The sequence below is a fragment of the Vipera berus genome (assembly GCF_964194415.1).
Source record: "Vipera berus genome assembly, chromosome: 2".
Taxonomy (NCBI): domain Eukaryota; kingdom Metazoa; phylum Chordata; class Lepidosauria; order Squamata; family Viperidae; genus Vipera; species Vipera berus.
In genome coordinates this window covers 265,047,133-265,059,077 of record NC_138203.1, presented here as the reverse complement: position 1 = coordinate 265,059,077, position 11,945 = coordinate 265,047,133, and the positions used below count along the sequence as shown (strand labels likewise).

The following is an 11,945-nucleotide window of genomic DNA, read 5'->3' as shown; positions in this document are numbered from 1 at the left end:
CCTGATCTCTTTCAAATAAATTGTATTATGACTCCCATTCTGCCTTCCCAACCTTGCATGATGGGCATTGTATCCTAAAATACCTGAAAGGACCAAGCAGGATCCAACACAGTATGGCAAGAACTTCTTGCTGGCCAATGAAAGAGAATTAGGAAAGGAGGAAACAAAGGGAAGGGGGAATGAGGAGAAGGAGAAAGGGATAGATCTTGCTGGATCTATCTAAAGGCACTAAACAACTTTTTAAAAAAATGTTTATTAGTATCAGAATCTATGTACAGTGTATTTTTTCCTACTTCCTATCCTACTCATCATGGGTTGTCATGGCATAATGGATTTGGATTTCTAACATCCCAAGGACCCAGTCAAGCACACAGCAGCTGGATTGTAAATGTGCTTTAAAACAATAAGAAAAGATGCCATTTTTAGCCAAGCAACACTTCTCTATAGGTCAAAAAGAAAAGCAGATTACAATTTTCCATTTCCCAAACTATTATCACCACAATCAACCATTTCTTAGCTTGAAGTTCTGGAGTTCAATGATTCCAGGGGGCCCATTTGTAATTCTGACCACCTCCAAGAGCAGAAAAGTATGTTGACCTTCAGAGGAGGAAGTCTAATGCCAGGTGATACTTTCCACCCTCTGGAGAAACCTTTGGGGTCTCTATAGCTCTATACAAGTCTGCAGATGGAGGAGGATCTTCCATTCTCAGAAACACAATGCAGAGTTAACATCCGCCCCCTCTCTCCCATGGGTCCGGCAAGAGGCCATCACCAAAGGGAAAGTCAAGAAAATTTTAAAAAACACAACATCCTTTCTCTCCTTCTCTCCCTCCCCCCGCCCCTGCCCCGAAAGATAGAGCCCAGTAGCAGTTGGATGAGCAATTCTGTTCCCTTCAATCCTTCTCTCTCTTGTCTTTAAGGATTACTTTGGCCTGCAGGTTACTGGGTTGTAGGCAAAAAGTACAGCCATGGGCTACATCAGACCACGAGAACTATTTTTGTGATGAGATGGGACCAATCCTACTTTCCCCTGTTCTGAATGCTCTGGGGGTTTGGGAGATGAAGAGGCAAAATGGAAACCTTAAGGCCTACGGTGGCTTAACTTACCCATTTCATTCCATAAAACTGGTCAACTCTCCCAGCCTACCTTTTCTGTAGCATGGACACTCAAAACCTGGTCCAGTCCTTGACCCACCCTCACCTACCCGGTTTTCTGTCGACGGTGAAGTTTCTGGTGAGCAATAAGAGGCGATTTTTGACTGAAGCTCCTGCCACACTCGGAGCAAATATACGGCTTCTCTCCCGTGTGGGTCCTAATATGTTGAGTCAAGATGGAGCTCACCCGAAAACTCCGCTCACATTTGGGGCACTTATAAGGTTTCTCTCCTGTGTGGATTCTCTGGTGTTTACTGAGAGTGGAGAGAATGGTGAAGCCTTTCCCACAATCAGGGCACTGAAAAGGCCTTTCCCCTGTGTGAATCCTCTGGTGCACACTGAGATGGGAGCTGCGATTAAAACTTTTCCCACACTCCAGGCACAAGAAGGGCTTCTCAGCTGTGTGGACACGCTGGTGCTCGATAAGGCTCGAGCTCACAGTAAAACTTTTCCCACAGTCAGGACAATCGTAAGGTTTCTCCCCCCGTGTGGCTTCTCTGGTGAGTAACAAAATTGGAGCTTTGACTAAAACTTTTCCCACAGTCGGCACACACATAAGGCTTCTCCCCCGTGTGAACACGGTGATGCTTGATGAGATCTGCTTTGTAACTGAAACTTTTGTCGCAGTCTGGGCATTTGTAAGGCTTTTCTTCCATGTGGATTTTCCGATGTCTATTCAGAGTTGAGCTGGCCCCGTACCTTTTACCACATTCAGGGCATTTGTAAGGTTTTTCGCCAGTGTGGATCCTTTGATGGGTGCTGAAGTTCTTACTGTGAACGAAACACTTCCCACATTCCAGGCATTTATACAGCTTATCTGCGGTGCAGACTTGCTGAGGTTCAGAATGATCTGACTTGCCCAAAAGGTTTTCCCCTAGATTGGGGCATCTTAAGCATTTTTCTCCCATTGGGGGATCCCTGGGTGAATTTCTTCACCAATCATTAAGTAATTCTAAGTACCAAAAATGGGTAACAAGCCACTCCCCTCTACGTTGGATTTTTTTTTTCTTTTGAAGTGGAACAAAAATGAAGTGTTTGCAGAAGGGTTGCATGAAATTTTTTTTAAAAAAGAATCAGTAAAATATGACTTTGTTTTCCAAAGAATAATAAGATGATGTTTTGGCTAGAATGACTAAAGTATTTCTTTCTTCGATTAGCTTTTAGTCAAGGTCATTAAATCTTCTCTCGCTCCTTTAGACACTGCCAGAAAGGGATCTCCTGCCAAGATAGAGAATTCAGATAAAGGACTTTATTGGCAAAAATTCAGAAAGCCAATTTAGTTTGAATTACATTGGCGCATTCCCTTAGTTCCCATATTCAGGCAATCAGGTTTAGTCCTGTCAGCTTCATCCAGCAAGGTCAAGAGCAAGAGATCGAGAGGAATTACATCCAAAATACATACTGTAGTTTGTATTAGGGTACGATTACCTCTGCTCTACCCTATTGTGAATAAGACGGTGTAGAGATATAGATTAATATTTTCTTTGAAGCAAACTTACCGTATATACTTGAGTATAAGCCGAATTTTTCAGCCCACTTTTTGGGCTGAAAAATTCCACTTCGGCTTATACTCCAGTCAACAAAAAAACTTACCGAGGACTTGTGCGCGGCCGAGGCTTTGGTGCTTCCGGGATCGCGCGCACCTCTCCCAAGCCACCGCCGTCCGAGACCTACCGACGTTTGGGGAGGTTTGGGGAGGTGCGCGCGCACCTCCCCAAACCTCCCCAAACGTCGGCAGGTCTCCGTTCCTCCGCGCCCTGCCTGCCTGCTTCTTTCCGCAGCGGAAAGAAGCAGGCAGGCAGGGCGCGGAGGAATGGAGACCTGCCGACGTTTGGGGAGGTTTGGGCGCCTCCCCAAACCTCCCCAAACGTCGGCAGGTCTCCGTTCCTCCTGCCGACGTTTGGGGAGGTTTGGGCGCCTCCCCAAACCTCCCCAAACGTCGGCAGGTCTCCGTTCCTCCTGCCGACGTTTGGGGAGGTTTGGGCGCCTCCCCAAACCTCCCCAGGTCTCCGTTCCTCCTGCCGAAGTTTGGGGAGGTTTGGGCGCAAACCTCCCCAAACTTCGGCAGGAGGAACGGAGACCTGGGGAGGTTTGGGGAGGCGCCCAAACCTCCCCAAACGTCGGCAGGTCTGCGCGGAGGAACGGAGACCTGGGGAGGTTTGGGGAGGCGCCCAAACCTCCCCAAACTTCGGCAGGAGGAACGGAGACCTGCCGAGGTTTGGGGAGGCGCCCAAACCTCCCCAAACGTCGGCAGGTCTGTGCGGAGGAACGGAGACCTGGGGAGGTTTGGGGAGGCGCCCAAACCTCCCCAAACTTCGGCAGGAGGAACGGAGACCTGGGGAGGTTTGGGGAGGCGCCCAAACCTCCCCAAATGTCGGCAGGTCTGCGCGGAGGAACGGAGACCTGGGGAGGTTTGGGGAGGTGCCCAAACCTCCCCAAACTTCGGCAGGAGGAACGGAGACCTGGGGAGGTTTGGGGAGGTTTGGGGAGGTGCCCAAACCTCCCCAAACGTTGGCAGGTCTGCGCGGAGGAACGGAGACCTGGGGAGGTTTGGGGAGGCGCCCAAACCTCCCCAAACTTCGGCAGGAGGAACGGAGACCTGGGGAGGTTTGGGGAGGTTTGGGGAGGCGCCCAAACCTCCCCAAATGTCGGCAGGTCTGCGCGGAGGAACGGAGACCTGGGGAGGTTTGGGGAGGTGCCCAAACCTCCCCAAACTTCGGCAGGAGGAACGGAGACCTGGGGAGGTTTGGGGAGGTTTGGGGAGGTGCCCAAACCTCCCCAAACGTTGGCAGGTCTGCGTGGAGGAACGGAGACCTGGGGAGGTTTGGGGAGGCGCCCAAACCTCCCCAAACTTCGGCAGGAGGAATGGAGACCTGGGGAGGTTTGGGGAGGCGCCCAAACCTCCCCAAACGTCGGCAGGTCTGCGCGGAGGAACGGAGACCTGGGGAGGTTTGGGGAGGCGCCCAAACCTCCCCAAACGTCGGCAGGTCTGCGCGGAGGAACGGAGACCTGGGGAGGTTTGGGGAGGCGCCCAAACCTCCCCAAACTTCGGCAGGAGGAACGGAGACCTGGGGAGGTTTGGGGAGGCGCCCAAACCTCCCCAAACGTCGGCAGGAGGAACGGAGACCTGCCGACGTTTGGGGAGGTTTGGGGAGGCGCCCAAACCTCCCCAAACATCGGCAGGTCTGTGCGGAGGAACGGAGACCTGCCGACGTTTGGGGAGGTTTGGGGAGGTGCGCGCGCACCTCCCCAAACCTCCCCAAACTTCGGCAGGTCTCCGGACGGCGGCGGCTTGGGAGAGGTGCGCGCGATCCTGGAAGCACCGAAGCCTCGGCCGCGCGCAAGTCCTCGGTAAGCTCCGGGCGGTCACTTGCTTCGCGTCTCCTGAGGGAAGGGGGGGCGACTGGAACGGGCGTGTTTCCTCGCCTGCTGGGCGCCGCGATTTGCCCGGGGAACGCACGGGCCCCGAATGGCAGCGTGGAGTGAGGAAGCGGACAGCCAGGGCTTCCCCGAGAGCCGCGGCCACACAGGGTATTCCTGTGTATTCAGGCTTGCAAAATGGCGGATCGAGCCTCTGCTGGCGGCAGAGGCTTGCAGAGCGCGGATCCAGCCTCCGAGGCTTGCAGAACGGCGGATCGGCTTATACTCGAGTCAACAACTTTTCCCAGTTTTTGGGGGTGAAATTGGGGGTCTCGGCTTATACTCGAGTCGGCTTATACTCAAGTATATACGGTAATTTCTAATGACTATAGGGAGATATTCCAGGAAATTTAATCTCCAGATTCCAATCTTGGATTTTACTTGTTCAACATCCAGGTCACATCTTAACATTACTCTCTCTTTAACCTCTCCATTTTTTTTCTATAAACCTATTACCTAGCATAGTTCTGTCACCTTTCTCTCACTCAGCTGCCTAGAATTAAGAGTAGATTTAAAGTGATCAGAAACAAAATCTTATACTAAATGAAAAGCAAACAGCCAAAGAACCCCTCACCTACATCTCAACACTGTCCACCCTCCATAGAGCTGAGTTCGATTGGTGACAATCCTACAGAAACAAAGTCTCCCAGTTGTGCCACTACTACATATTTCCTAATATTTGTTTCTAGATCCATGGATCCTGCAGAGCAGAGACTTGATGCTAGAGTTACGGTGCAAAATTATCTGCTTCAATCCCAGCTGTAACACACATGAGTCTCCTCAGCCCCACCACTTGTGACCGTACAAAAATAGAATTGTTTTTCAGATGGATCTCTAAGGCTTTTGGCCACCTGAAAAAAAGATCTGAAGTAGAGAAAAAAGAAAAGGGGAATCACTGTCAGTCCTAGTCTCCCTCATTCTTGGGATCTTGCAAATAACAACAACAACAACAATAATAAAAATAGCTCCTGAATATAAAATATGCTCGTCATCCTATTTAGCAGGTGTTTCTCTCTGTAGAATCATCTAGAACGACAATTTTCTAGGGAAATTGGAAGAAATGTTTTTAATGCGTAGGGGGGGCATATCACGGCTGTAATAAAGAATACTGTATTAACTAACGCATAATTGTATTGGTAGTCCTAATTAGAGACCTACCTTACATGTTGGTTGTGACAAGTGTGTGGGACTGGTTTATAGAATTCTGTCCTGCAATTCTGAATGCAGAATAGTGGGAGAATCACAATTTCTGAAGACTTCTGAATAAAATTTCTGTCCTAGTATAAAGCAAGCACAGTGGAGAAATGTGAGGATAATTTAGGTTTGGTTTTTTTTTATCATGGGCAACCATTGCAACACAGAATTTAAAGAAAGTTAGAATCATTCTAACATCCACATTATAAAAAATTAATCAACCCCATATCTTTTGTGGAACTTGCCATCTATTTTATGTTTGTACAAGTGCAGCCTGTACATGTAAATATGCACGTATTAACTTTTGTCTGTGTGCTTTTTGGTGGATCAATCTTCTCTACCCCTAATGCTGTGTGGAGGGAAAACCAAGTCCCTCGGCTAAGGGTACCCTTACAGTTGTCCTCTATTGATTATTCAAGTAGTCCTCAACTTACGATCACAACTGAGCCCAAAATTTATGTTGTTAAGTGAGAAATTTGTTAAGTGAGTTTTGCCCCATTTTATGACTTTTCTTGCCACAATTGTTAAGAGAATCACTGAAGTTGTTAAATTAGTAACACGGCTGTTAAATGAATCTGGCTTCCCCATTGACTTTGCTTGTCGGAAGGTCACAAAAGGTGATTGCATGACACAGGGACACTACAACTGTAATGAATATGAACCAGCTGTCCAGCATCCAAATGTAAATCATGGGATTATGGCAGGGGTATTCAAACTTGGCCCCTTTGTGACTTGTGGACTTCAACTCCCAGAATTCCTCAGCCAGCGTGTGGCTATGTTAACACAACCTACTAACTTGGTTTTTTAATTAACCCATTTTCTGAATTTACAAAATACAAAATGAACTAAACAAATGGATTGGGTTGGTACAATAAATCTCCTCCAATCAAACTTGACCCCTGGTGATCTCTTCCACACAACTGTCTTGACAATGCTGTGACAGTGAACTTCACTTTCTTCATTTTTCAACTTTCACATCTAGCCAATTAATCTGGGAATTCCCTAAGAGCTCCCCACCCATTCAGACATCAGCCACAGTCAGCTGAGTGCCACTAACACCTAACTGTGAAGTAACCTTGGTTATACAATAAAGTTTAACAAATTGTGCAAATGCATTTGCTAGATCTTTTAGTTTCAACTGCTCAGAGCTGCTGGGAAGTGCTACATTCTGTAAGTTTTGGAAAGGCTGCACCAAAAAAGTAGCTAGGGCCCTGATTGGTTTGCATTGTATTTGAACTGCATTTGGGGCCCTGATTGGATCTCCTCAGCAGAATTTCAACTACTCAGAGCTGCTGGGAAGTGCTACATTCTGTAAGTTTTGGAAAGGCTGAACCAAAAAAGTAGCGGCCTGCACGCCTAACAGCGCACGAATTATATAACTAAAAATCGGAAACAGCAGCGGTACATTCAGGGCAAGTGCATCTGAGATTCCTTGTATCTAAGAATGTGTGGCTTAGTTCAGTGCAACACTTGTTTTGCAGCTGTCTTTCGCAGTACCCTTTTCAAACTTGGAAACTGTCCTATCTGTAAACAAATCACTAGTCTACAAGGACAGATTACTTATCTAGGGTCTGTAATCTGTGCTCTTCAGGCAGAAATTAGATGTCCAGTTCAGCCCTTCTACCCTATTGAGCCTCCATGCTATCAGCCCCCTCTACCACAAAGATCCTGAAGGAGAAGGGCAGTGTGGACAACCGTGGGATCTGGCAGGGTGAGATCTGTGAACCATAAACACAAAGCTTTCGATGTGTCCGTACACAACAGATACAGTGCCATTTCTGACCTTAATAAGGACACTAAGGAGACAGATCAGGGTAGTTGTGATGATAACTCAAATAAGCAGGGGATCGTGGTCCAAGATGAAGAACTTGTTTTTGGTAGGGAGAAGTGCGAATCAGATATTACACATCAGTCATGCAAAAACAGAAAGGCATCCAAAAAGAGAAGCCACCTTCTGGTTGGTGATCCAATTATAAGGGATGTAAATTTAGGAAAGGACACAGAGGTTTCAAAAGAGGTCAGGTGTCTTCCAGGTGCTACTGCCAGTAGGGACAAGAAGCGTATTTCTAAAATAATCAAGAATGCCAGCAAGGATTGTGATGTGGAGGATACTGTACATCTTGGCACCAACGATCTGTCCTAAAAAGATGTACTCTCTGTGCAGAATGATTTCCAGAGCTTGGGGCAGGAACTTAGCAGAATAGGCTGTAGGCTTACTTTTTCAGAGGTTTTACCAGTGTATAAGGAGCAAAATAGAAAAGGCCAGCGTATAGCAGAATTTAATATGTGGCTAAAGGAGTGGTGTAAAGGAAAAGGCTTTGGTTACATTAGTCACGATGTCTGTAGCTGGTACAATGAAAAAATGTATAAAAGAGATGGTCTGCATCCATCCAAGAAAGGGACTGTTACTTGGCAATAAATTCACAGCTTTTCTGGAGGAACATTTAAACTAAACAACAGGGACAGTGAGTTAATTGATACAGAACATCACTGTCCCCGGCAATCTAAGAAAATAGGGGAACTCAGGCACCACTAAAGTTATGTAGCAAGTAAACACAGGGTCAGCCATAAAGGACTCAAATGTCTATACACCAATGCACAGAGTATGAACAGTAAGCAGGGTGAACTAGAAATTCAGGTAAATGCGGGCGGATATGATATTGTTGCCATTACGGAAACATGGTGGGACGAAACCCACAAATGGAACACACAGCTAGAGGGATTTAAATTATTTAAAAGAAACAGACTAAACAAAAGAGGAGGTGGAGTTGCTCTCTATATAAGAAATAACTTTATCTCTACAGAAATAGAGCACGACAATGATGAAAACTGTAAACTTGAATGCATTTGGGTCAATATAAAAGGGGGAAAAATGACATTGCCAGAGGTGTATACTATAGGCCGCCCAACCAAGCAGAGGAAATAGATGAACTTTTCGCTAGTCAGCTAACTAAGGTATGTAAGAAGCACATCACAATAGTAATGGGGGACTTGAATTACCCTGATATCAACTGGGAGACAAACTCTGCACCAAGTGGAAGATCAACAGATTCCTGACAAACCTAGCAGATAACTTTCTCTTCCAAAAAGTAGAGAAGGGAACTAGGGGATTAGCCATATTGGATTTAATTCTCACAAACAGAGATGAAATGATAGAAAATGTTGAAGCCACAGGAACCTTGGGGGGAAGTGACCATGCAATATTGGAATTCAACATTCTGGAAGCACAAGCAATAGAACACAGCCAAACAAGAGTCTTAGACTTTAAAAGAGCTAATTTCAATAAACTTAGATAGACCTTGGAAAGAATTCCATGGATGAGAATCCTCAAGGGGAAAACAACTCAAGAAGCTTGGGAAATTTTGAAAAGTGAGATAATAAAGGCCCAGTCTAGTACAATACCAACAAAGAAGAAAAATAACAGCTCTCAAAAGAAACCAGCATGGCTGCATAAAGAACTCTCTGATAAATTGAAAGATAAAAAGGACAAGTATAAGAATTGGAAAGAGGGGCACATAACTAAGTCAGAATATCAGCAAATAGCCCGTGCCTGCAAAGATGAAGTGAGGAAAGCTAAGGCTCAAAATGAACTAAGGCTTGCGACCAAAGTCAAAAATAACAAAAAAAGCTTCTTTCAACATATAAAAAACAAGAAAAAAGTTAAGGAAATGATTGGTCCATTAGTGGGGGAAAGTGGCAAGAAGGTGACAAGCAACAGGGAGAAAGCAGAACTATTTAACTCATTTTTTGCATCTGTCTTTACACAAAGGGAAAAAACAGTCCAACCTACCAAAACCAGTGCCATAAAAAACAGAATAGAAACGCAAGTTAAGATAGGCAAGAAAATGGTAAGTGAACACCTGTCCAGCCTAGACTAGTTCAAATTACCAGGACCAGATGGATTACACCCCAAAGTTCTCAAGGAACTGGCAGACGTGATCTCAGAACCACTGAACTATATTTTTCAAAGATCCTGGAGCACTGGGGAACTACCAGAGGACTGGAAGAGAGCTGATGTAGTTCCCATCTTCAAAAAACGGAAAAAAATAGATCCAGGAAACTACAGACCTATCAGCCTGACCTCAATACCTGGGAAGATTCTGGAAAAGATAATCAAACAACAAATCAGTGAACACCTTGATGCAAACAACGTCATCACTAAAAGTCAACATGGGTTTGTCAAAAACAGATCATGCCAGACAAATCTTATTGCATTCTTTGACCAAGTGACAAAATTAGTAGACCAGAGGAATGCTGTAGATATAATTTACTTGGACTTCAGTAAGGCATTTGATAAAGTAGATCACAACCTACTACTTGATAAGATAGAAAAATGTGGGTTAGATAGCATCACCACCAGATGGATTCGTAGCTGGCTGACAGGCCGTACTCAGCGTGTGGTCCTCAATGGAACCACATCTACATGGAAGGAAGTGTGTAGTGGGGTGCACCAGGGCTCTGTTCTGGGCCCAGTGCTCTTCAACATCTTCATTAACGATTTGGATGAGGGGATAGATGGGGAACTCATCAAATTTTCAGATGACACCAAGCTGGCAGGAATAGCCAATACTCCAGAAGATAGGCTTAAAATACAGGAGGATCTGGACAGACTCGAACACTGGGCACTATCTAACAAAATGAAATGCAATGGTGAAAAAAGTAAGGTTCTACATTTAGGCAGGAAAAAATCAAATGCACAGGTATAGTATAGGTGGTACCTTGCTCAATAGTAGTAACAGTGAGAGGGATCTCGGAGTCCTAGTAGACAATCACTTCAATATGAGCCAGCAGTGTGCTGCAGCTGCCAAAAAAGCCAACACAGTGCTAGGCTGCATTAACAGAGGGATAGAATCAAGATCATGTGAAGTACTAATACCACTTTACAATGCTTTGGTAAGGCCACACCTGGAATACTGCATCCAGTTTTGGTCACCATGATGAAAAAAAGATATTGAGACTCTAGAAAGGGTACAGAGAAGAGCAACAAAGATGATTAGGGGACTGGATATAGGGAACGGTTGCTGGAATTGGGTATGTGTAGTTTAACGAAGAGAAGGGTGAGGGGTGACATGATAGCAGTGTTCCAGTATCTCAGGGGCTGCCACAAAGAAGAGGGAGTCAAGCTATTCTCCAAAGCACCTGAAAGCAGGACAAGAAGCAACGGATGGAAACTAATCAAGGAGAGAAGCAACCTAGAACTAAGGAGAAACTTCCTGACAGTTAGAACAATTAACCAGTGGAACAACCTGCCTCCAGAAGTGGTGAATGCTCCAACACTGGAAGTTTTTAAGAAGAGACTGGCCAGCCATTTGCCTGAAATGGTATAGGGTTTCCTGCCTGAGCAGGGGGTTGGATTAGATGACTTCCAAGGTCCCTTCCAACTTTTATTATTATTATTATTATTATTATTATTATTATTATTATTATTATTATTATTATTAATTATTATTATTATTATTATTATTATTATTATTATTATTATTATTATTATTATTATTATTTCACCACGTTACACATGCTGTATCACCTTGTCCCTAAAACACTAACAGTATAATTTAGCCTTCAGGCAGAGCGCACTGACTCGAGGGCTCTATCTCCGCTAAACGTTTTTTGTAACATCTAAGGCAGATTTCCCCAGCTGGGTGATTAAACAATATAAATCCAGTGCATTTCACGGCATCAGTTTGGAGGAAACTTCCTCGGGATGCAGGATGGTGGAAAGTTATTTCAAGCCGCTCTGTTTCTTCCAACCTCCCCATTTGTCCGCCAAGGGGCTCGATTGCACTGACCCACACATTCCTTGCTCCTAGAAAGCCTCGTGTTTGGGAACGCGGCTGCCCTCGAGCGAATCTCCTTTCGCCCTATTCGATCTATTGCGATCTATTCTTACCAGCTGGAAGAAGTGTGACGTCAGAAGAAGGTCGGCGAGCCTCACGCGAGAATTCCCTTCCCCGGGAAGGCGCGCAAAGAAACGCCGCCCGTGCAAATTCTCCGGAAGCGGAATACGGTTTGCTCCTCTGTGCGACCTCACACTGCTCTCTGTGCTCTCTCAGCTAGCAGGTCTGGCTCAGGAATTCTGGGAGTTGAAGTCCACGAGTCATAAAAGCGCCAAGGTTGTCTGTCCCTGAATTATAAAGCAACATAACTTTGACCCCAAATCCCAAACTTCACTTACA

General features: G+C 45.6%; 1 long non-coding RNA gene across 1 annotated transcript; it reads right to left on the bottom strand.

Annotated features, from left to right (window-relative positions):
• Positions 1-137: 137 nt before the first annotated feature.
• Positions 138-11,761, bottom strand: LOC308661714. The gene is made up of 3 exons (XR_014025000.1): positions 11,660-11,761; positions 5,734-5,852; positions 138-2,373 (listed from the first exon to the last, which is right to left on the bottom strand). It is a non-coding gene; the product is annotated as an uncharacterized lncRNA (long non-coding RNA).
• Positions 11,762-11,945: the final 184 nt, after the last annotated feature.